This window comes from Lissotriton helveticus, chromosome 2_2, assembly GCF_964261635.1.
Source record: "Lissotriton helveticus chromosome 2_2, aLisHel1.1, whole genome shotgun sequence".
In the NCBI taxonomy this organism is placed as follows: domain Eukaryota; kingdom Metazoa; phylum Chordata; class Amphibia; order Caudata; family Salamandridae; genus Lissotriton; species Lissotriton helveticus.
This window is the reverse complement of record NC_136060.1, coordinates 294,334,975-294,360,738: the sequence shown is the minus strand read 5'-3', so window position 1 is coordinate 294,360,738 and position 25,764 is coordinate 294,334,975. Positions and strand designations below refer to the sequence as shown.

At 43.6% G+C, this 25,764-nt stretch overlaps 2 long non-coding RNA genes across 3 annotated transcripts in view; one reads left to right on the top strand and one right to left on the bottom strand.

The window, feature by feature from the left end:
- Window positions 1-25,764, top strand: part of LOC144821801 (uncharacterized) — a 340,482-nt gene that overhangs the window by 166,125 nt on the left and 148,593 nt on the right. The window lies entirely within an intron of this gene.
- Window positions 15,332-25,764, bottom strand: part of LOC144821802 (uncharacterized) — a 58,300-nt gene continuing 47,867 nt past the window's right edge. Inside the window, exon 2 of the long non-coding RNA XR_013608451.1 lies at window positions 15,332-15,933. This is a non-coding gene — a long non-coding RNA (uncharacterized LOC144821802). The remainder of the gene's footprint in view (window positions 15,934-25,764) is intronic.

The following is a 25,764-nucleotide window of genomic DNA, read 5'->3' as shown; positions in this document are numbered from 1 at the left end:
TCACATCAGCAATGCAACGAAGGGAGCTAATTTCCAAATCAACACATTGCGGAAATTGAACACTTTCCTTCCTCCCAATGACTTCAGAAATGCAGTCCAAGCCCTAGTCATCCCTCCAGTGGATTATGGAAGTGTTGCCCTCTGTGGTCTCCCCATATCGACAACCGCACCATTAAAAGCCTCTATTAATGCTGCAGCCAGACTAATCACGGTCTCAAAAAAACTTTCACACATTTCTCCTGATCTAAAATCTTTCAACTGGCTGCCTTACGAAGCTAGAATACATCTGAAAATCGCCTGCATGACCCACAAGGCTATACACCACAACTCCCCCAGCTACCTCGCTCAGAAACTGACAATCTCGGGTGGCTCAAGAGTGACAAGAAGTGCAGACAATCTTCTTTTGAAACCTCAGATATTTCACAAGAAAAAAACCTATAAACGCTCCTTCTCAGGGATGGCACCCAGGATCTGCAATGCCCTCCCTCCAGAAATCAGACTTATCTCATCCTCGGCATCCTTCAAAAAAGAAGTAAAATCTCTCCTATTAGCTAAATTTACCTGAACTTTGACTAATGTAATCTCGTAACTCAGTACTCTTCCTCCTATGACTAGGTATATTGACCACCTATGCACCGTTGCTACCTTACCTTGTTTCTTTTTTGTAACCATTTGCTCATCTTTGCACAAAATGTTTTCTTTAATTATTACTCCTTGCCTTTTTATCCCATTCTGTATGTAAAGAGTTCTGATATCCGTAAGGATCTTGTTCGCGCTCTATAAAACTTTTAAAATAAATAAAAATAAATTAAATTCACTATCAGGACATGCCACACACACCAGCGCATGTCCTACCTTTCACATACAGTGCACCCTGCCCATGGGGGTACATTGGACCTACCTCAGGGTCGACTTACATGTAGAAAAGGGAAGGTTTAGGGACTTGCAAGTGTGTGCACTTGCCAATTCGACATGGCAGCCCTAGGCTGTGGACAGGCTACGCAATGGCAGGCCAGAGTTACACTTTACAGGCTGTTTGCGTGGGTGGCACAATCCAGTGCTGCAGCCCACCAACAGCATTTGATTTATATGCCCTGGCACTCGCAGTGCACTTTACTAGGGACTGACACATGAATCAAATAGCCAATCATGAAAAAACCAATCCATAACACAGTTTACACAGAGAGCATATGCACTTTAGCACTGATTTGGAGTGGTTAAGTGCCCATAGTCCTAAAACCAATGCACACAGGTCAGGAAATAATAGGAGGAAAAATCAAAATATTTGGGGATAACCCTGCAAAAAGGGCCATTTCCAACAAGCAGTCACACACATGCAAGCACAAACTCCACTCAATAGCAGTCACACACATGCACACTCGACTCACGAGCAGTCGCACACACTCCACTCACAAGCAGTTACACAAATTCAAGCGCAAACTCCACTCACGAGCAGTCGCACACATGCACACTCCACTCACGAGCAGTCACACTTATGCATGTGCACACTCTACTCACAAGCAGTCGCACATAGGAGCACTCAAGCTCTTCCACTAATGTTATGTGAATGTGATGACATGCAAACAGCTCCTTCATTCTGCAGGCAGAATGCGTGGTGAGCACAGTGCGGGGGAGACACTCAGAGTGTTAAACTCTCTGATGGATCCTGTCTGGATTGTTACTGAAGGGCTCAGGAAACAGAGGAAAACTATGAAACAATGAAAACAGCAGTGTGGGGACGCCATTTTGTATTCCATATATAAACATAAGCCTGCAAATGTTCAAATGATCCCGGATAGCTCAGTCGGTAGAGCATCAGGCTTTTGATCTGAGGCTCCAGGGTTCAAGTCCCTGTTCGGGCCGTATGTTTATTTTACTTTTTTTAAATCTATGAATTCTATTTTTGTTCTTAAAGGCCACGCTCCTAGTATAAATAATCTTTGCAAGCTCTTTAAGGTTGGAATTCGCTAATTGCTCTCCTTTTCGATATTCAATGTTGTCTCCGTAGCGCCACCTCCTGTCTGTCTGTCACGGTGCACCGGTTTCAACCAGTGATAATCGGAAGTGCAGTCTGTGTGCAGCCGGATCCCACTCGGGCTTCCGCTCGTTGACATCTCTGCTCATTATCAGATACCTCTGTTTTGCGTCTTATAAATGTAACAAACTTACTATATTCTATTCACAAATTTGAAACAACCTCGTGCAAGGGAAATGAGTGTAATCCATTTTTTTTTTTAATTAATGTCTTCTTGTTGTAAATCGTTTGAAATAAAAGGACGTGAACATTTTCTAAAAGAAGTCCTGTGTGTGAACCATCTTCCCTCAACAAGGTCTAATTTTTGCCACTTCCAGTGCAATGTGCAGAACTGCTGCGAAAATATGGAGCACGAGCTCTACGTGTACCCACATGTAAACCCTATTGTTAAATGAACTTCTCAGTGGCATGTTGGTCTAGGGGTATGATTCTTGCTTTGGGTGCGAGAGGTCCCGGGTTTAAATCTGGGACGAGCCATCTTTTGATTTTAATATTTTTGTTTTAAAATAGGGGCACTGAAAAACACATCAGAAAGATAAAAAAAAACCTTTTTCCTTATTTAAAACGCATTAAATAAAAATTAAAAAATTTGAATATGAGAAAAATAAGAAAGAAAATGGGGCTCGTCCGGGCTCTCTCGCACCCTAAGCAAGAATCATAGCCCTAGACCAACAAGCCATGTTGTATGTTATTGCATCTTTCTCATATTTCAATTCTCAGTGCTCAGAGCTGCCACCAGAGCAGCATAGGGCTTTCAAGTAGACTTTTAAAGGGACCGCTCCATTAAAACCCACTCACTGAACAGCAGAGAAGGAATTAACAGCAGAACCAGAAGGACCCATAAGAACACTTCTTACCTCCCACGTCTGTGAGACTCACCGGCAATAGAGCAGGGGCCCCACATGCACAGAGAGCGCTGTATCAGGACGTGCGTTATTTATACTTTGATAAACCTATTTTGTGCAGTCATTTTAAGGGCCATTTTCATCTCTCAGTAATTCTGACCAATATACTCGAATATGCTTCTATGCCAGTGCATTAAATGGAACTATAGAAGTGAAGGTGCTCGCTATTTACAGTATCTGTTATTCTGCTTGCTCCTGAGAAGTGCACTGGCAGCACTGCGGAGAAGTGCACCTACTCACCCTTTCAAATGGAAGAAGTGCAGGTACTCAGTACCGGACAGAGTACTTGTCCATTTAAAGCAATGCCCAATGCCATAAATAGCAAATACAACCATATATATGATGAAATTAGTGGACACACGTACAAGCTCCGTCGTCAGATTTTCTCCACACCCCTACTCATCACTCCCACGTTCACCAGTAACTAGACGTAAAAGAATGAGTGAGTGAAAGTGTGTGAGGGTGTATTCTAGGTTGCACTCCCCCATCCCATGAACATAGAGTGGGATTATGCACCCACTACTTCTTTCTCCTGAGTACAAGAAGAGCAGTCCAGTCCTTCATGGCTCCTCTCAGGTCAAAGACAGCAGGTCCAGTCCTCTTCAGTTCGTCCTCAGGTCCAGAAAGTGTTCTGAAGTTGCTGCCTGGAGATCAGGGCATAGCTTCAAGGGGGTTGTTTGGGGGTGTGACACCCTCCCAAATTAATGCATTAATTACTTGGCATTTGGGCTCAGGGCCCTGTGTCGGGTCTGCTATCTATGTGTTTTTCTGGTTTTGACCCGAGAATAAAAGACAAAAGATTAACCTTTTATGTGAATTGGCGCCAGAGATATGCAACTGGAGACTGAATTTCAAAATGTGAAACCAGATAAACTTAAATCAATACCTGCTTCCATGCTTCTTCAAATTGTGTGATCCTAAACAAATCTTTTATTTTGGAGCCATCTTTTTTCTTTATTATCCTACATAGGCACAATTCTAACTACTTCAAGTTGTGCGCTGTAAAACCACCTCTTATGCTTGATTTAATAATCTATAATGTTGTGCCTTCTATAATAAGAATCTAGGACACGTTTAGCATTTAAATGACTACTTTAACAATTGCGATACTAAAGGGGATGATGGACGGAGCGTTTGAGCGAATCAAACACTCACCCCCAGTCAACTGATCTGGGTTTAATCCATCACCATTCTTTAGCTCACTCCGCCACCCCAGTTCAGACATGGCCATATGCAAATCAGTCTGACCCTGTGCCTCATGGGAACAGTCCAGCCCGAACTGCCAAGCCAATGCCTTTCCTGGACCGGAAACAAACTTCCGAGGACCGGTTTCTGGCATTCCAGCCGTCTTCAGCCCAGCTTGCTTGAATCCAGTGGTAAAGTGAGCAAGGGACTCACGTCTGAGCATACCCTGCCACACTTATGGTGGCCAAAAGCGGTACAAAAGGGGGTGGTAATGGACGGAGCATCTGAACCAATCAAACACTCACACCCAGTCAAAAGATCTGGGTTTAATCCATCACCGTTCTTTAGCCCACTCTGCCACCCCAGTTCAGACATGGCATATGCAAATCAGTCTGACCCTGTGCCTCATGGGAACAGTCCAGCCCGAACTGCCAAGCCAATGCCTTCCCTGGACCTGAAACAAGCTACCGAGGACCAGTTTCTGGCAATTTCAGCCTTCATCAGCCCGGCTTGCTTGAATCCAGTGGCAAAGTGAGCAAAGTACTCACGTCTGAGCATACCCTGCCACACTTTAACAATTGAGCAGAAGCGTGCCTCCGGCTGCGACAATCAGTCTCCGCAGGACACCCTTCATTTTGTACTTTTATGTCTTTTTTATAGGACGCCTAGACTGAAATTTTTGGTAGATATCTGAAAACAGGCGAAATTCTGTCATGCTGAAGCTGCCCTGCTCTTTCTACAAAGAGCAAACGATATGCGCACTTTATGCTGTATTATGAATTTCATTAAGGTCTCAGTAAGGCTGAGAAACACTAGAGGACTGAGTTAATCAATGTTTAAGATAAAATTCGTTTCTACCTTTTATCTGTATCAGCGATTTTTAGATTGAGTTCAGATATTGTACTTAATTGTATTTTTTAACTGTATATATGTGCTTTTATGATGTTTTTTAATCATCGAATAAAGATTTCTGAACTTGAACTTGAATTTGAACTTGACTACTCACTTGCTGCTTAGTTCACTAATACCATTGTCGGGATGAGCAATGAATATTTCTAAAAAAACTATCAGTTTTAATAAACTTGTTTATATGCATTGACATCATCTGATGTACAAAATTAAAAGGCTTCTGCATGTTTAAGAAATAATTTTTTTTGGCGGAAAGAGCGGTCTATATGCACAGAGCATGCCCCAACAAGTGGTCTAGGATAGGGGTACATGGAATGCATTCAGAGGAAACATATATGAACCCCCACAGGCAGAATCGATCTCATATGTCAGTGAGTAATGGATGTATAAGGATAATATGTATGTATGTTTTGCAGCCGATTTTATAGGATGTATTGTTGTGGTTTTAATTAAATGAAACAATAAAAACTTTTTCACTTAAAAAAAAAATGTATGTTTTGCTATGCTTCTATGCACTGTGGTGGAAATGATGCAGCGTTTTTGCTAATGTATCAGCGACAAAGATCAATACTTTACTATATAATGAGAGACAAGAACCTCGTAATATGCTCTGTAGGCACAAAGCAAGTGGATTGCATTTGGTTATGGTTTAAAAAATTCAATACAAAATATATATATTTTTTGTAAGAAATACATCTTTTGAATTTTGAAGCGATTGCATCGTATTTTTATTTTATGTTCGTTGCACAATATAACTAGCAACATTTTTCATGGCTCCGTATTCGTACAGACTCTTGGGGCCAAGCCAGACACATGTCTCAGTTCTGGCTCTGTCCACCCAAATAATAGGCCCTCAAGTTCTCCTCTATTTCAGAATCAGGCCTATTACATGGGGTTGCCATTCAGTTAATAACATTATTTGCAAAATGCAAGGACTAGAAACATGGGGCTCCGCCACATGCAGCAATTTGACAAGTCTACCATCAAGGCTTCTTGTAGCAGAGAAGAAGAAGAGCGCATGAAGCGGTCATACATGTAAAATAGGCGATCCCAGGGAAGGGACTCAAGGCCTTTATGGTGTACATGACCGTAGTCATGAGTTCCCAGGGAGAACAACCAGGTCGAGGTGGGATGGGTAGGGGCGTAGCTACTACAGGCGTCTTTAGGGTATAACACCCCTCAAATGCATTCTTCGTTTGGTAGTTGGGCCACAGGGCTCTGAGTCCAGTGTGCTATATCTGTGTCCTTTTTTTCTCATCACTCTCATTTCACAAAGAGGTTTTAACTTGTTAATTTTTTTGATTGCAATCTTAAATATATATATAGTGACTGCTTTACCAAAATATGAAATCTATCCCTATAGAAGTACACCTTGAATGGGTGCAAATATACTACTTTTTTTAATTCACATAGCTTGGCAGTAGTAGACTTATGAATGATGCTCCAGTCTGAGATTTTAAGGTATATCACTGACAATCAAACAACCGAAAGGTGATGGGATGAATAATTGCAAATAGTATAACGAGTGTCAAATGCTTGGGGAAGCATTCCAACCCATCGTTTTGTGCCCAATGTTACACTGCAGACAGAGGCCCACTTAACCCCTTTTGGGCTCCCGTCGGCCACTACCTCGCTGGTGCTGGCTACCGGACGACGGAGCCCCGTCCAGCAATTAGAACGCCCGCACCGCAGCCGAAAAAACGCTGCGGTTAAGGCGTTAAAGCAAATCAGTACTGATGCTGTTTCTCTTGGGCAAAGCCCACGACAAGCCTTGATCATCTTACCTGTCCACCCTGCAGCTGACTGCTTTCTTAATTGGGAAATTTGAGCCCCCCCTGAATCTCACTAACTAGGCCAGTCCCCTGCTGGAGATGCCACATTCATGCCTGGCACGTAATCAGACACATAAGGGCTTGATTTGCTTGATGCACAGAGTCAAGTTTACTCTTCCTGTGAGTTCATGTCCCCATTACATTAAGGTTGTTGAACTTGTTACTGTGCCTACTACATAATACACTGCAACCTACAAGCTGCAGGCTCTAATCCCTAAAGTATAGTTAAAGGTGACTGAGCCAGCTGCACAGGTCTGCTTGTGATCTCCAGGTTACACATCCCAGTCCAGTTACGGTTACTCAAAGGCTCAATTTACTGCAGAATAATGTAAATAAACTGCAGATTGCACTTTTGAATTCACATAGGAGCTACCCAGCCTCTCACTCTTCTAAGGTGGACACAATCTGTACATTTAAATATAATGCTAACATGAAGTAGGACTCAGGTTACTGTGGGTGAGTCTCCAGCACATCTTTCATAATAACCATGTATCTTTCAAAATACTCCTCTCTTATTACAGTATTGCTGGGGGGACTGGTGATTTACATGGTGAGCTCAGGTCACATTCCCTACTTTCCCCAGTTGTAGCAGTAGGAATTGTAAAGCACATTTTCACCCTGAAAAGTACATTGGTACTGAAAAACAGATGTTCATTGTTCTCTAACTCAATAGTGCTCCTTTTATTAACCACAGAAAGATGAAAGGCTGAGTCAACTTACCAGCCTTTGAACCCGCGACCCTGAAGTCAAACACAGATCTCTGCAGGTAAATGTATGAGTCCCCAGAGCCACCAACTGAGCAAAAGCAGCAGGTCAAGCAGTGCACTATTCATAGTGTTTGGCTACAGACAGCTGCAGCTGTCTGTTAGCAACTGCTAATGAGTAGGCCTGGGCTGAGTTCGTGGAGTTCCGCATGACTGAAAAACTCTGCTGTGCTGCGCGGACTTCCGCAAGCAGCAGAGTGCGTTACGTTGCACCATTCGCACTGATTTTTAGAACTTGGTGTTTGACCCGTGCTATAAAATCAGTGCAAAAGGTGCACGCACAGCGCAAGAGGGTGCAGCTTCTTTCTGCTGCTCGAGTTGATGTTCTACTAGGGCAGCAGCTTCCTCAGTGCGAATGGAAGGTTTCTCAACGCAAGCGGTAGCGACCATCCACACTGCCGGCATTGAAAGATATCGCCGGGAGGTGGTCTGGGGTAAAATTCTCCCCGCTTGCAAACTTATTGTTGGTGAGCGCAAGTAAGTAAAAACTCTGCTCTGCGGAGTTTTTCAGAACTCCGCGTGCTACGCGGAGCGTGGAGTGGGAAAAACTCAGCAAAATCAATGAGCGAAGTGGAATTTCATGCTCAGGCCTACAAAAGAGCTCCACACTATCAGGGTCACTGCATATTCATTTTTTTACATTTTGCTGTTGAAAACCATTATATCAAATGTGAAGTGACTGCCATCTTCTACTTCATAACTTGCAATGCATGAAATAATGGTATTGTTACCTTAGGTATCACAGGCAAACCACTTGTGTTGGCTTTCTCAAATGCTTCTTTCTGTTCTTATCTTTGTGTGTTGCCCGTCACGCCAACACTCTGTGAAAAAGCATTGGCATAGCCAATATGTCGTGCCTTTGGGACCTTATAATTATTTGGCCATGCAGCACATTATCCTGGGTGCTACAGCATCTACTGTTACTTCACGGAATGGGAGGAATGGCACCCTCACAGCTGCCCCATCCCGTAAAGGACAGTGCCCTCACAGCCATTGTTAGAGCACAGTGCTGCTACAGCTGCTCCAAGCAGAAAACACACAGCACTCCTGTAGCTGCTGTGATACGTTGGCCTGGCATATGCTGTCCACTATTCTAGTGGGCACCTAGCACCAGTCCAAATGACCCTTATTGATGGTAGAATTTGCATGCCCATACACACACACGCGCACACACACACATACACACACACTCACACACACCCTCCACCCCCACCCACCCCCCTCTCCGTCACCAACAAACATTGCGTGCTTTTTCTTTCCCTCCCTCCTCCTTCTCTATGGCTGGTCTTCTTCCGTCCCTGCAGCGCTGTTACTGGTAGAATGATGCGTGTGCTGTGGCTCCTCTGGGTCCTCGGCTGGGCCAGCATGTACTCACAAAAAGACCCACTGGTCATCTTGGACAGCGACAACCGATCTCTCCTTCTTCACCGAGTTCTACGCCTCGCCACTGGGCACGAGCTGCAGGCCACGCCGATGTGCACGGTCACGGCTTGCCTCCAGCGTGCGCTGCTCTTTCACTTTCCCTTAGTTTTGAGTCGTGGAGCTCAACGCTGAGACTACAGTGCGGAGTCCTTTCCGGAACCAGGGAAAGCACACGTAGTAGAAGAGGGTACGTGGCATAGCCCTTGATGAGCAGCTGAGGAAGAAGCCTACCAAGCCGATACCCGATTATGAGTTACAGCTCGACGTCCGGCACTGAAGACGAGCTATGCAATAGAGACCTACGACAAGCCAAGGAAAAGCATAGTGGCGAGACACTGGGTCCAAGTGCTGCATTAATTAGGTGAGAGCTACGGGTTTGACGAGGCAGCTTGGAGAGGACGGCGTTGGAGACTGGCCCTTACTAGTTGTCTACAGGATCATTGGGCAGATGCAATTGCATTTTCGTTGCAGAGCGGAAAATCCCCCTGCTCTTTCTAGCAGTTGCTCCTAAGCGATTCCTGCACGCACCAAGTTCATTAATGACTCCTGTCAGGCCGCCTCCAAAATGAAAACGCATTTTCAGAGCTGCCTTTGTTTCGAAATCACTCTTTTGTTGACTTATCAGCTTTTTTGCCTCAGAGCGTCCAGCTGTGTTGAGCTGACACCTTGAGCCGACACACGTACACGCAGACGGCCTTCATCAGTGAGGTCAGCGCCCCCTCGGGTGTCCCGTGGACCGCTCTCCTCCAGTCTAAATAGCCTCATTTATCACGACAAGGCCCAGTTCTCTTCCAGAGTGAGCCAGTCCAGCACTTACAGTATTCACATCAATTTATACAACGTATGCTTGGCACACAGCGGGGAACCGCGGGAGCCATACCAGTCAAAGCATTTGCAATGCAATAGGTCTCACATTTACACGAGTTTAAGCTAGTGGCATTGTAAATGACAATGCATTTTATTTATGTTTTAAAAAAGAAAACATAAATAAAAGTCATTTATTTGCAATGTCAATTGCTTAAACTTGCGTAAATGCCAGACCTATTGAATTGCAAATGCTTGTTTAAAATGCCATTGTACTCCAAAGTACGGGGCAATCCTGTCATGTGTACGTATACTTCTGGTGCCTCAAAGAATAGCATACGGGATTGGTACACCACCCTCAGCTTGGCTAGATACAGGAATGCATAGGGAAGTTTCTGCTCACCTAGTTGGGCCTTGTCTGCCATAAATTACTGTTGCTTCTGCTGGACTAGTCTTGTGTACTCATGACATTTGAGGATGCAAGTGTTTTTGAACATCAGGTGTTCTTTGTCTGGATTGCTTTCAAATCATGTCTCTGTTGTGCTTATTCAAAATCTTTGCAATGAAAGGACTTGGTCTGGCTTCCCGGGGCGACTTCTGCATCATGGCCCTGTGTGCCCTTTCTACAACAAAATAATAGGACAACAACTATGGGAGTAGCCAGCCGGTGAGCCACTTAGTCAGGAACTCTTCCATGCTCCCCATTCATTTTGAATAAGCGTTATTCGATAGCAATTATCATAAAAGCATTTCACAGTCACATAAAAGTATATAAAATTAATATTTCATATAGTAAAAACAAGTTTTAAAAACCTGGCTATACCGTCCACTCTAAATCTATGCTTAATATCTTAATTGGCATTTGCTCATTAGGTTTAAAATTACAGATTAGCTAAAACACATGTCCCATACAAAACAGTTAATCTTCAGTACTTTGCAAATAATTCCTATGTGTAAATTATCTCTCAGATCCACAGATTAGATGGTATTTATTTGCACATTACTCCTTAATTGTGCCCTTATACGGATAATCCACGCACACCCCAGGTACTTTGTAACACCACATAGTAGCGAGGACCTACTTGAGTCACTTCTCATGATTCGTAGAGCATCAAGGAGGTTTCTAGTGCCCAAATATAATACATATAGGCTTGATCCATTTGGCCCTTGCTTGCTTGTAGGCTGGGCAAGCAAAGACTACATGGTCTACAGTTTCTTGTTGTGCATCACAGCAGGGGCAGTTATATAGGTTGGAGGTTGTTGGGTCCCATTTTGCCAGTTTGGTATTTAGCCTTACTGACCCTAATGTAAACTGCATATATAGTGCCCTGTCTCTGTGTTTCCTTATAAAATCTAGATAAGGTTCCAGGGATCAAACTGATTTATGCTGGATGAACTCTTCAAATAGTCAGACAAGCATTGGTTTATGTAAGACCTGGTGATTTACCCAGTTCCAGTAATTCTTTTTTAACTCTCTCCTAGTCGGAGTGACCTGCTTGGCCCAAGCTTTGGCTAAGCCCAGCTTGGTCAGTAATTCCTTTAGATCTTTAAGCCACTTAACACCTTTGTTGTTATCAAGGGTAATTAGCTCAGAAAGGACCGTCGCATAGCTATGGAGTTCTGGGGTGCGTCTTAGTCTTATCCAGTATAGAATAGGGCAAAGTATATCCACCTCGCTAAAAGTGTGTCTGCCCATGTCAGAGACTATGGGCTTGAGTGGTGTATTGGTAGGGACGGATACCAGATCTCTAAAGAATTTACTCTTTGATCGTCCAATCTCATTAGTTTTTTCGAAGCCCCATAGTTCAGCGCCATAAATTCTTGACCTCACAGCTTTACCTTTATAGACTACTAGTGAAGGAGCTACCAGTCTAATTGACGTTAACCTTTGGTCCCTACCAATGGCATCCACCACCCGCTTATGGTTCAGTAACATTTTGTTCATGTGAGTCCCCCATTGCATTTTATGCGATAACCTAATAACCAGATAATCAAAGGAATGGACTCTCTCTAAGGGGTAAACCATTGTTAGTGAGAGTGTTATTAAAATGTTTGCCCAGATTGAAAGCCATAAACTTAGTCTTTGTGATGTTTATCATTAGGCCCCTTTGTGTACAGAAAAAATTGAAAGCGGGTGAGGAGTTCCCAGAGGCCCATTGGGGTTTTCGATATTAAAAAAGTGTCGTCGGCCAACAGTAGGGTATCTTTTTTTTTCTTCTTCAAAAATTGGAGCAATTTTTTTTTTGAAATTGGCTTAAAAAACTAACCACTCCATTTACATAAAGTGAAAAGAGGGTAGGAGCCATCACACAGCCTTGGCAAACCCCCTGTTGAACTGTATCTTGTCTTTACTTTGCCCATGAGCGCCCATCTAACTTGGGCATAGGTTTCATCATGGAGGCATATTAAAATATTTAAAAGGTATGAGGGTAAGCCCATTTCCTGGAGCACTGACCATAGCTTCTCTCGCGGCACTAAATCATAATTGGTTTTAAGCTCAATGAACGCAAGTAAAGACTTCCCATGACAATTAGGACTACTTTCCAATATAAAATAAGTAATGTAAACACTCCTGTACTGGCACCTTTACTAAAACCTGTTTGATAGGTGGAAAGATTATCTTCCTCCTCCATCCAATTTTGAATCCTATTTACAAGGGCTCTGCCAACCACTTTCTGCATGGTATCTATTAGGGTGATAGCCCTGTATTTGTTAGTGTCCTGGCCGTCTCATTTTTTATATATAGTTATGACCTCTGCTCCTTTCCTAGATATAGCGACTTCTGCTCCTTTCATTATATTGTTGATTAAAAGCAGGATATATTGGGCCCACTTCTGTAGTTCTAATTAGAGCAAGTCACCCAGTATACCATCTGGGGCTGCCGCCTTTGCAGGAATAGTACAGTTAATTGCATTCTCAATCTCTTTCATTTGGAAGAGATTGGTATCTTCAATTGTAAGTGGAACCTGAATTCTCTTCAACTGAGAGGTAGGTAGGGCCTCTAGTTCATCCGTGTGCAGTTGGGAAAAGTCATCCCACCAGGCCTCATCACCAATATGGTTCGTGATTGGGATGTTGTCCCTCCTATTTCTCATCTTGATTAGAGGCCAAAAGTAGGCGTAATCCCTCTTGGGACAGTAAACTTTCATGTCCTCCTAATGTACCTCTTCCCAATCACGTTTTGCTTGCTTTAGTGAAATGTTGTACTCCATCCTCGCTATTTTTACTATTGTGTGTTTTTTCACCTTTTCCGCAGATATTAGTACTTGCGCCTTTTCTCCCTGCAAGACTCAGTGCACCATGAATTGGAGCTTTTTGTTCGGCTCCTAGTGGGGCCACTGCGTCGTCTTTCAAGTGTGCACCAATTTGAGCAATTGTCTCGTGGCGTATTATGTGGATCTTCCCCCCCCCCCGGACATTATCTCAAGCTGCCTTGAGTTCGGCTGTTTTTGACACTAATATTGAGGAGATGTTCTTTTGTTTTTTGTCCTCTCCTGCGACCTTGGGCCATCTTAGACGCCTACCACAATTAGATAGAATTAACTCCTTTGTGGATACGAGGTAATTCCCAATGGTATTAGAATTTTTGTTGGGAGGGGCCCATTGATTTTTTCATTTTAATATTAGATTGTTGTGGTTACTGTCAATAGTTAGGCCCACTTTCATGTTCATGACATCGGGCCAGAGGCGTTAAGTCGACCAAGATATAATCAATGCTGGAAGGGCAAGCAAGTTTATTGTAAGTATTTTTCCCCCTGATGTTGGATAGGGTACTGCCATTTGTGTCTCTTATGCCATATTCTAGTATTATAGTATTAACTTGTATTACAATCTCAGACCATCTTTTAACCGGTGGTAAGACTAGGGGGGGGGGGGGCACTGACCATTTGCTATCCTCTTCAATTATCCCTAGGAGATCTTCACTGCTTAGTGGCTCGAATGTGCAGTTAAAGTCACCGGCCGCAATGATTTTATCAAACTAGGGGCACTTGTTTATTTGATTTTCTAGCTGTCTTTCGATGGTCGAGTAATTGCCATTTGCTTTCCCTCTTATATAGACTTTAAAGAGCTACAATACATCACCACCCTTCGGACCTTTTATTTTAAGCCACATAATGTCGGGACTTCTGGTCTCATGTAGGAGGGATGAGCAGCCCAGATTTAATCTGATCCAAGCTGTTATTCCTCTAGAAGGCCTGCACTTTCCCGTAGACCCTGCTGGGATATGCAATGTACTTTAGACAGATTTTTACAGTGCAGTTACACTCCAACCTCTTCTCGTCTTGTCTTCTTGGCTTCATGGAACAGAAGCACACAGGCTCACACACTCCCCTAAGCCAATCACAACTCTTCTGTCACCAGCAATACAGCAGTTTCGAGATTAGTCTGAGCGCCCTGTTTGGCTGCTCAGGCAGTGCATGGAAGCCTAGGACAGTTCTTCACCTGGCTGGCAGGCTAAACTGACATGTGCAGTAATGTTATACATATTTCCTCCTCCCACTGGCTCATATAGCCCAGCCCCGCACCACCCTAACCTGGCTCTGAGTTCACACTGAAAAATATCTGATAATAACATTGAGTTTTTACTTATTTATTTTTTGCGCTGCTCAAACAGCAGTGTGGTCACTCTGTTTCACTCTGCTGGAGGAGCCGCTGCAGTCTCGACCTGCAAGTGACCTATTGTCACTAGTGGATTTTGCAATTGACTTCAATGCTATTTTGTCAATTTCTTTTTGAGCACTGATTTTTTATTCCTTTAAAAATCTATAACTCTTATTATAAATATGCTATTCTGTTATTTTTGGTCGCTACATTAAGATAACATTAACCTTACTGTATATAGATTGATGCTGGATTTCTTGGAAATTGTGTTAATTACATGTTCCTCTAGTTAAGCATTATTTCTTCTAGCCACTCACTTCATAGGACCGAGAAAAATAAGTATTACTGTGAATTCAAGGACCATCTTTGGGATATAAATATAACATGATTTGGTAAGGCTCCCCAGCCATAATATTTTCTAATGCACTTTTCTACAGGTAGTCACACATTTTCTTTTTTAAACCATAAGGTTAGTGGATGGGACACACGGTGCTGCAGTCCAACAGTGACATTTAACTTGAAGGCCTTGTGTACAATTTGTGCACAACACTAGGGGCTTAGAAGTAAGGTTAAATATTCCAAAATAAAATCAATCAATTTCATCATATTGAAAATAGGAGCACAGGCTCATCTTAACTGTGAGGCATGTTTAACGTATAGAGTAGTACACCCAACAGTAACCGATATGGTAAGACTTTGGGTATATGTAAAGCAAAAGATGTAAAACTCCTGAAGATAAATCACAGGTTCTTTTTTTACACTGAACTGTTTATTTCCATAAAGTCCACTACATGTGTTGTTCTTTTTAATTTTGACAGACATTAGGTTTATTTGACAGCTTTTTTGAACAAATATACACAGCAATTCAGTGCATTCTAGATTAATAGCATTTTTAATTAGTTATAACATGAAATTGTAGTTGATGTAGAATCCTAATGATAACATTGCACAATCTGGTATTCATTTTAATTTCTATGTTCATCAAATCAAAAATGTTGTACAACACAATTCTTATTGTTTATGATTACAAGTTCTTTGTTTCAATTGTTTATAAATATTCTGTATTGAAATGAAGCATAATCACAATAGGCATCACAGACAATATCTTCATAGTATTTTTATCTCATTACTAAAAAAAACTCAACTTTTTAAGCTTTTATTTATAATTGAACCTCAGTAAACAGTTATACATATTGTATTTTAGTAAATAAATATTTGTTAAATTTTTTTTTATTAAAGTTACATGTAATACTTTACTCCATTTGACAAAAACATACAATTAAAATTTTCAATTTAATAAACAAGACAATCATTCAAAAAATTTATTTCAGTGCGCCCATTTTCAATTTTTTTAATGTCTCAACATCATCTACTTCATCCTCATTGGAGTCTAGGAAGTCCCCTCTCATCAGTACAAGTTCTGCTTCATATCTATTTAAATCTTCATGTTTTTGTAGAATTTTGATTGTCATCTGCTAAGAGAAAAAATTTACTTTTAAAGCAACATACTTTTAGCTTTAAAGCTTACATGGAAAGTAATCATACCATATAAACATTCAATACAATAATTACATTCCGATTTTATTTTATTTTTTAGTACTATACATTTTTAAGATGTATTAATTAGCAGGTGTTAAGTGTGTACACTTATTTTCTCTTTTCAAAACTTTGATGCAAAATAAATGTTGTAAATTAGCTTTTTCTAATAAGATAAGCTTCTTAATTTTTATTCTTTTCTTGCAAACATTTTTATTTCATGTTATACGAAAAGACACATTTAAATGTACAACTATTTCAGATTTTAAATATTGCTTATCTTTTGTTGTCTTTCATCATTTCTATATTTAGTATTACCCTTCCTACCTAAAGTTTTGAACGTGTTACAAGTTCTCTGATTACACCCAATTTAAACATACAAGGATATCTGTTTGCCTATTGAGTTTGTGAATGGAAAATGCCTGGTTATTTTAATTTTCAATGTTTTACCATCTTTGGCTAAATAGTCGAACCCTACATACTTTCAGGTTAATGTGCATACACTGTTAAATAGCACATTTTAATTTATATTATTTTATGCAATGATATATGTTTTAGATGAAATGTTATTTAGGTGACATGTAATGAATTATTGGCAGTTTTCATAATAATCACAAATTCTAAGGTGGCAGTGGGCTCGTTCTGCCAACATTGCGAGAGCTGAGAGCGTGAGAGAGCCTCTCCTAGTATTTTCTGCATCTCGCCCCGCTGATTGCGAGCGGCGGCGTTTTTTAAGCGCACTGTATTTTAAATTGTATATTTAACCCCACTCTTCAAATTGTGCAGGTAACTAACCTCCGCTTCCATTTCCAGAGGGGAGCGGCCGGCTGGGGGCTGTTTGGTATCGTGGGCTCCCAGCTGCAGCGGGCGCCATCTTCGCCTGGGCTCCAATCTGCATCTAGCTTCCCTCACTCCTCCCTCGTCCCGCCCCTATTTAGGAGCGCGTGTTACCTCTCTATCGGTGTTTGGCAGACAGCCCGGTGGCAGTGGGCTCGTTCTGCCAACATTGCGAGAGCTGAGAGCGTGAGAGAGCCTCTCCTAGTATTTTCTGCATCTCGCCCCGCTGATTGCGAGCGGCGGCGTTTTTTAAGCGCACTGTATTTTAAATTGTATATTTAACCCCACTCTTCAAATTGTGCAGGTAACTAACCTCCGCTTCCATTTCCAGAGGGGAGCGGCCGGCTGGGGGCTGTTTGGTATCGTGGGCTCCCAGCTGCAGCGGGCGCCATCTTCGCCTGGGCTCCAATCTGCATCTAGCTTCCCTCACTCCTCCCTCGTCCCGCCCCTATTTAGGAGCGCGTGTTACCTCTCTATCGGTGTTTGGCAGACAGCCCGGTGGCAGTGGGCTCGTTCTGCCAACATTGCGAGAGCTGAGAGCGTGAGAGAGCCTCTCCTAGTATTTTCTGCATCTCGCCCCGCTGATTGCGAGCGGTGGCGTTTTTTAAGCGCACTGTATTTTAAATTGTATATTTAACCCCACTCTTCAAATTGTGCAGGTAACTAACCTCCGCTTCCATTTCCAGAGGGGAGCGGCCGGCTGGGGGCTGTTTGGTATCGTGGGCTCCCAGCTGCAGCGGGCGCCATCTTCGCCTGGGCTCCAATCTGCATCTAGCTTCCCTCACTCCTCCCTCGTCCCGCCCCTATTTAGGAGCGCGTGTTACCTCTCTATCGGTGTTTGGCAGACAGCCCGGTGGCAGCGGGCTCGTTCTGCCAACATTGCGAGAGCTGAGAGCGTGAGAGAGCCTCTCCTAGTATTTTCTGCATCTCGCCCCGCTGATTGCGAGCGGCGGCGTTTTTTAAGCGCACTGTATTTTAAATTGTATATTTAACCCCACTCTTCAAATTGTGCAGGTAACTAACCTCCGCTTCCATTTCCAGAGGGGAGCGGCCGGCTGGGGGCTGTTTGGTATCGTGGGCTCCCAGCTGCAGCGGGCGCCATCTTCGCCTGGGCTCCAATCTGCATCTAGCTTCCCTCACTCCTCCCTCGTCCCGCCCCTATTTAAACGGCCAACATGTGTCAGCGCAGCGGACGAGCGCAGCGGGCGCGACGTAGGCGCGCCGGAGTTGCGCCAGAGTTAAGCCCGTCTGCGCCCGTCCGCGGCAGGCCGGGGCACGGGGCACCTCACTCTGTTCCCAGCCCTACTCTTCCCCGCTCACTTATCATTTCCCTTCATGATTGTGCTCTCCCTCTTCCTGACCCCTCAATCAAACACGCTATCTGCGGCTTGCCTGCCCCTAGGACCACTTTCCCTGAGATCATTCCTTCATCTTCCCTTCATCCACTTCCGGACTCTTCCGGCAAGTCCTCGCTTCCCATCCCTGGACTAGGACCCAACCCCTCTTTCTCTGTGATGTACCTTAACACCCGGTCTCTGGTCGGCCACCAATCTGATATTTTTTATCTTTTAGGATCGGAACAGCCTGATATCCTACTCCTGACCGAGACCTGGCTCACAGATGACTCCACTCCTGATATCCTAGCGGCTATTCCCCCTGGATATTACATTCTACAAGCCAACCGCCCCTCTGGTAAAGCGGGCGGTGGGGTCGCAGCCATCATTAGGCACCCAATTCGGTGTTCCATGGTGCCTATTATCAGTATTTCCATGGTCGACTGTTTGGCTCTTAGATTGGAGCAACCTGGCTCCTCCCTAGTGTGTGTCCTAGTTTACCGCCCCCCCCAAGCCATGCCAAATTTCTCTGTCCAGTTCGGCGAGCTTATCTCGCAGCTGACCATTAACAACACCAATATTTTGGTCCTGGGCGATTTTAACTATTGGCCATCTGATCCTCACGAAACCTCTGATTCCCTCGCCTTTTCTGAGCTTATGCTGGGTTTCAATTGTACCCAGCATATACACACACCCACGCACATCAAAGGTCATATTCTGGACCAGGTATGGACTTCCTCCCTGGACATTTCCATCCCCCTTGTTCTCCCTTGTCTTTGGTCGGATCACCTACTCATCACCTTCTCCCTGACTAAGCCTGCTCCAGCTAGCGTTGCCCGTGAATCCAACTTTCTGGCACGCAACTGGAACAAGGCTGACATTAACAAATTCACCTCCCTCCTGAGCTCATCTGTCCCCCCCATCCTTGAATCCCGTTCCTCTATTGATTCTCAGTCCGACAATCTTGTTCACTGGTTGGTTGCCGCCGCTGACTCGGTGGCACCCTTAAAACCTGTTAAAACGCGGCGAAATCATGACGCCCATAGGTGGTTCTCCGAGGAACTTAAGGCACTGAAACTGACCCTCCGCCAGGCCGAAAGGCGCTGGCGTCGAGATTATTCCTCACAGTCTAAGGCGGCCTTTTCCTCCCAGCTGAGAGAATACAAGTCTGCAATAGCCAGGGCTAAATCTTGTTATTTCTCCAATAAGATCTTGAACTCTATTAATAAGTCCAAAGACATCTTTTCGATTGTTGAGGAATTATCGAACCCGGCGAGAGTCACCATTGCCCCTCTTCCTTCCCAGTTATTGTGCGATTCTTTGAATCAATTTTTCGTGGACAAAATCATTAAAATTAAAACCAGCATTGTCCACGCATCTCCTGTTTCCATCCTTCCCACTCTCCCCCCTTCCCATTGCACCAACACCCTCACCCAGTTCCCACTCATTTCCAGAGATAAATTTCGTTCCCTTCTGTTTAAAGTCTCCTCCGGATCCCCCAGCGACTGTTGCCCCCCGTCGGCCTTACGAGAAGCCTTCACTTCGTGCCCGGACCCCCCTCTAGCTCTTTTAAACAGCTCTTTGACTACGGGGGTGGTCCCAGGTTCTTTTAAACGGGCAGAAGTGGTTGCTATCTTGAAAAAACCCACGGCCGACCAGTCCAACATGAGCAACTACCGCCCAATTTCCCTCCTCCCCTTTCTTAGCAAGGTCCTGGAGTCTCACGTCACCCAGACCCTTACTTCTTTTGTGGAGGACTCCTGTGTTTTGGACCCCCAGCAGGCTGGATTTAGACCAGCACATTCCACAGAAGCAGTCATCCTTTCTGTGATGGACGAACTCCGCAGGGGCGCTGACACCAACACCTGTCAGGCCCTGGTCCTTCTGGATTTGTCGGCCGCCTTTGACACGGTCGACCATGACATTTTGGTCGACCGTGTCGGAGAGGCCGGCATCCAGGGCATTGCCCTGGACTGGGTGCGCTCCTTTCTGACCCACCGTCACCAGGCCGTCAGATTGTCTCAGTTTTCTGCCTCTCAAGTCGAGCTGACCTGCGGTGTCCCTCAGGGCTCCTCCCTATCCCCTCTTCTTTTTAATTTGTATTTGGCCCCATTAATCCGTTCCCTCCACTGTTTTAATGTCTCTGCATTCAATTACGCGGACGACATTCAATTGGTTTTTACCATTGACTCTGGGCCCGAATCTATCTCTACCTTTCAAAATGCCCTTTGTTTCATCAGTGATTGGATGGGTGCAAACCATCTGAAACTTAACCCCGACAAGACCGAGTTGGTGCTTGTCGGGGGACCCTCCAATCCTTGGCATTCTTCCTTCTGGCCGGTTAGCCTGGGCTCTCCGCCTTGTCCGGTCAACTCAGCAAAAAGTCTGGGCGTTGTCATCAGTAACGATCTATCGATGACACCCCAGATTAGCGCTGTAGTCTCCTCTAGTCATTTTCAGCTCAGGAAGATACGTAAGATCTCGCGCCTACTTACCGCCGATGCCCTTATCTTGGCTTTACTCGCGTTAGTCATGTCTAGGCTTGACTACGCGAACGCATTATATGTAGGCATTCCTGCTTATCAACTTAGGAGATTACAGCTGATTCAAAATCAGGCTGCCCGTCTGATTTATCATCAGCCAAGAGACCAACATGTCCAACCGCTTCTTAAGGACCTTTACTGGCTTCCGGTCTCAGCCCGTTGCAAATTTAAGCTGGGCTGTATCATCTTTAAATCTCTTTCTGGTCAGGGCCCTGCTTTCATTTCTTCCCTGCTACATCATTACGTTCCCTCCCGCACCCTCCGATCCTCCCACATGGCTCTTCTATCCATCCCCAGATTCAAGCGGAAGAAACACGGTGGTCTTAGGTTCTCCTTCCTAGCCCCGTCCTTTTGGAATTCCTTACCTCTCCCGCTGAGGTCAGCCTCTCCCTATTCTAGCTTCAGATCGTCCCTTAAAACTCATCTTTTCACTGAGGCCTATTATTAACTTCTGCTTTTCTGTTATGTTAGTTTTGTCTCTCTCTGCTCTTTCCGAACAGCGCCAAGAAACCTAATGGTGTTAGCGCGCTCAACAAGTTAATTAAGGTATGTCTTGTAAAGAGAAGGGTTTACTAATTTGTGTCCATTTATGTTTTTGGAAACTTTCCCAATACCCTCATAAGTGTATAACCACATTTTCATGCACCACGTGCCCAAATATTCATTTTGGCCATTTGGTCACAGAAGATGGCTAAACAACAACTCATAGTTTCATCCCTTTCAATAACAATGCATTATATTTCTTTTTTAATATAAAAATCTTATAACGGTTAAACACACTCAAATTAAATAATGTTTTGGCATAAAAGTAAACTACATTTTTAATTCAAAAACATTTTTCAAGTATAACCCCTATTTGCCCGCTTGTGATTCTCATAATGCGAACTAATCTCATTAAAACTTTCTGCTTGGCCTGACCAGGTTTAGTTTTTCACATGCCAGATTTTTATTCAATAATGCTCAAGATGACTACTTTATTCAAGGAAGCCCACTGTTTTGTCAGGTACACAACTTTTCAATGGATGTCCATCATAATGATAAGATCCTTCACAACATGTCAGTCATAGACATTATTATTCCAAGAATAGTCATAAATATGATAGAAATGGCCACAAATATAGCATGATTACTAACAATGTGGCATTTAAAGCTTCCATTATCCAATAATTACTTTTGGGAAGCCTTTATTTAAGCTGTATTAAACTTTATTATGCCATTGTAAACATAATACCAACAAAAATGTCATTAATTAATGGGAACGCCTTGCTACTGGGGTTGAGCAAAAAGGGCACTTACCAACTCCAGTCCGCTCAAAATGCCGCAGCGCGCCTTGTGCTCAAGCTTCCTCGAAGAGCCTCAGGGAGACTGGCCTTGTCCAGACTCCATTGGCTCCCTATCAAGGAGCGAATTAAATTCAAGGCCCTATGCTTTGCCAACCGCATAGCCCACGGCACCGGACCAGGATATCTGCAGGGTTTACTCACTATACATTGCCCTACCAGGAACCTTAGATCTGCTGGTACGATGGTGTTCAACATCCCTAAGATAGCTAGAGCGAAGATGGGCGGCTCCTCTTTCAGATACTTGGCTGCCAAGGGCTGGAATGAACTCCCTCTTGAGATGCGGATGGAACCCTCTGAAATGAGATTTCGAGGAAAATTAAAAACCTTCCTCTTTCCCCGCATCTAATTTTCCCATTCCCCCTTGTCTTGTCTGTTTTTCCTGTGTTCATTCCTCTTAGCTTCTTTGCGGTTTTCAGCGCGGGGACACTCTGTTCCTGAGTAACCAGGCGCTTTATAAATGGCATACACAACAAATATTTGGTGGAGGGTCTCAGGGAGGGTTTAACGACCAACCAGGTACATGCCCCAAACATTACTATTACAACACGAAATACCTGGGGGTCAAAAACATAAGTCAAACAGAAAGGATCTCAACACCAATACTACACCAATAACACCTGTGAGGACATTGTGCGTATAAAGGGTGCCGGCCAAATCAAGGCTCAAGAGCATATGGAGAAAATGATTCCCATCAGAAGCCACACTGTACCGCCCTCTTTCTCATCATTTGGGTTCTCCTTACCCAGGAGACAAAAACGGCTGGTCAGATGTTACCGTAGCCGATAAATGTGACAAGTGGGAGGTATGTTGTGCACAGATTAAAGAGGCTCCTGAATAAAGCAGTGTATGGTGATGATAGTGAAAAGTGAAAAGTAATCGTAAAATTAGGTGAATTGGGTAGAGAAACAGAATTTATTAGTATCTCCCAATCCCTAAGGTTAAAAAGCAAGTGTAAGTGCGGGTTTGAAATAATAACCGTACTTAATAGTGGTCAACATGTTTCTGCATGTAAATAGAACATAGTTTCCAATGCATTCGTCAGGACCTTTGATGGTTAACACTACTGCTTATAATAAAATATGAAAAAATATCACCTGAAAATCCCAGGTGTGTACTCAACCGTGTACTGTTATTGCGTTGCATCATACGGTATTGGATCCAAACAGAAAGACAAAGACACAAAAACAAAAAGAAACATGAATAAATCATATTCTCAGGGTTTTTTTCAATATCAACCCCGTGTGATGGAGGCCCATTCACAACTAATTGGACATAACGTTCCAAATTTCACTCACCCATAGATGTTGGTTGAGAGGCTTCACCCCACCTGGCTGCAGCTCAGGTTGAAGGAGCACCGCTCTAAAAGTAATATTATTTTGCTTTTAGAGTTGATTAAACACCAATGTGAAAGAATTTAAAAGAAAGGTTTAGGCAGAGGTCTAATATGGCTTTTGTTACTCCATCGCTACTTTCCAAGGGGGCCCCCACCACCACAATCCCCCAGCAATCGTATCAGAGTGGATTATTCCGCCGAGATAACCATACAGGCGGATACAAATGGCAAATTGCAAATATTATAACAGTGCAAGGAGCCAGTACGCTCTCAGAGGTTGGCACTGCTCTTTGAAGCGCGTGTAGCAGCTGATCTTTCACACGCGTATTGTTAACCTAGCTGTGCTTTTGAAATGTAAGACGCGCTGGCAAATCAAAGCAAGACGGCCGCCTCCCGCAATACACGGAGCGAGGCAGTTACCGCTCCCCTGCATACGCGGGTGTGTAAACACTAGCTGGATCTGTGCTAGCAGGCGAGGCGGCCGCTTACCTTTCCGTCGGTGTCTCCGGGCAGTCGTCTGTACTGTCTGGGGGGGCACCGGCGATCGAAGAGAACAGATGTTTCTATCCTCGGATGCATCACGTGATCAGGGAACAGTCAAGTGATGCCGGGCATGCTGGGACATGTAGTTCCAACTGCGCTTACAGCCAAAAACACCTAAATTGTAATAAATACATATCTAGATGTCCAAATGGTTGCCGGGACTTGAAGTACATTGTAATATTACTCAAATAAATCACCAAGCCCTCTAGTTAAAGAAGATATTTGCAAGTGATTTGAATAGAATTTATTTATTGAGCCAGGGACTCGAAGTACATTGTAATATTACTCAGATAAATCACCAAACCCTCTAAATAACGAAGGTATTTACAAGTGATTTTAAATAAAATGTATTTATTGAGCCATGGGAACTGTAGAGAGGTCTGGATAGAACTCAAGTCTATCTAATAGTGTAAGGTTCATTTAAAGTTTATTTATTGAGCCATGGGAACTGGAGAGAGGTCTGGATAGAACTCAAGTCTATCTAATAGTGTAAGGTTCATTTAAAGTGGTACTGTTAGTCATTATAAGGATTAAAGAGAACTCCAGGGTATTGGCTCGTTCAAACCCTCCTTATCGCAGTTCAATCGATAGACCCATTTTTGTTCTATTTTGAACAGGAAACGACTGATGTCAGTGCAGGACTCCGGAATGTGTGGTTGTTCCAGGACTGTCCAACAAAAATCATCCGGGCCATGCCCTTTCTCCAGGAAGTGTGCCGTGAGACGAGTGGCTTGCTTACGGCAACGCACCGTACTTTTGTGCTCTTGTATGCGTGTCCTTATCTTCCTAGTCGTCATCCCAACATATCGTAATGGGCACGGACATGTTATCTGGTAGATTAAGTTACTGCTGTTGCAGTTTGTAAATCTATTTTGTGTCCAAGGGCGATTTGTCCCTATGTCCACCACAGTTGATTTACAAGTTTGGGGACAGACTGTACACGATCCACAGGGATGGTGTCCGACCACAGGAGGTAGGTCCCACAGTGTACCAACTTGTCTGGGTTCCTTGTTTCGTGGGCGTGTGTGAATTAGCTGATCTTTTATATTTTGTCCTCTCTTGAAGGCAAAGATTGGTAAGGCTATGTCGTCCCCGCCGGTTTTCAGGATAGACCAGTGTTTCTTTATGATCCGTTGCACTTGGTTAGATCGACTGTTGAATGTGTTGGCAAAGGCAATACGGTTAGTCTTCTCAAGGAGGGATGACGACTAGGAAGATAAGGACACGCATACAAGAGCACAAAAGTACGGTGCGTTGCCGTAAGCAAGCCACTCGTCTCACGGCACACTTCCTGGAGAAAGGGCATGGCCCGGATGATTTTTGTTGGACAGTCCTGGAACAACCACACATTCCGGAGTCCTGCACTGACATCAGTCGTTTCCTGTTCAAAATAGAACAAAAATGGGTCTATCAATTGAACTGCGATAAGGAGGGTTTGAACGAGCCAATACCCTGGAGTTCTCTTTAATCCTTATAATGACTAACAGTACCACTTTAAATGAACCTTACACTATTAGATAGACTTGAGTTCTATCCAGACCTCTCTACAGTTCCCATGGCTCAATAAATAAACTTTAAATGAACCTTACACTATTAGATAGACTTGAGTTCTATCAAGACCTCTCTACAGTTCCCATGGCTCAATAAATAAATTTTATTTAAAATCACTTGTAAATACCTTCGTTATTTAGGAGGGTTTGGTGATTTATCTGAGTAATATTACAATGTACTTCGAGTCCCTGGCTCAATAAATAAATTCTATTCAAATCACTTGCAAATATCTTCTTTAACTAGAGGGCTTGGTGATTTATTTGAGTAATATTACAATGTACTTCAA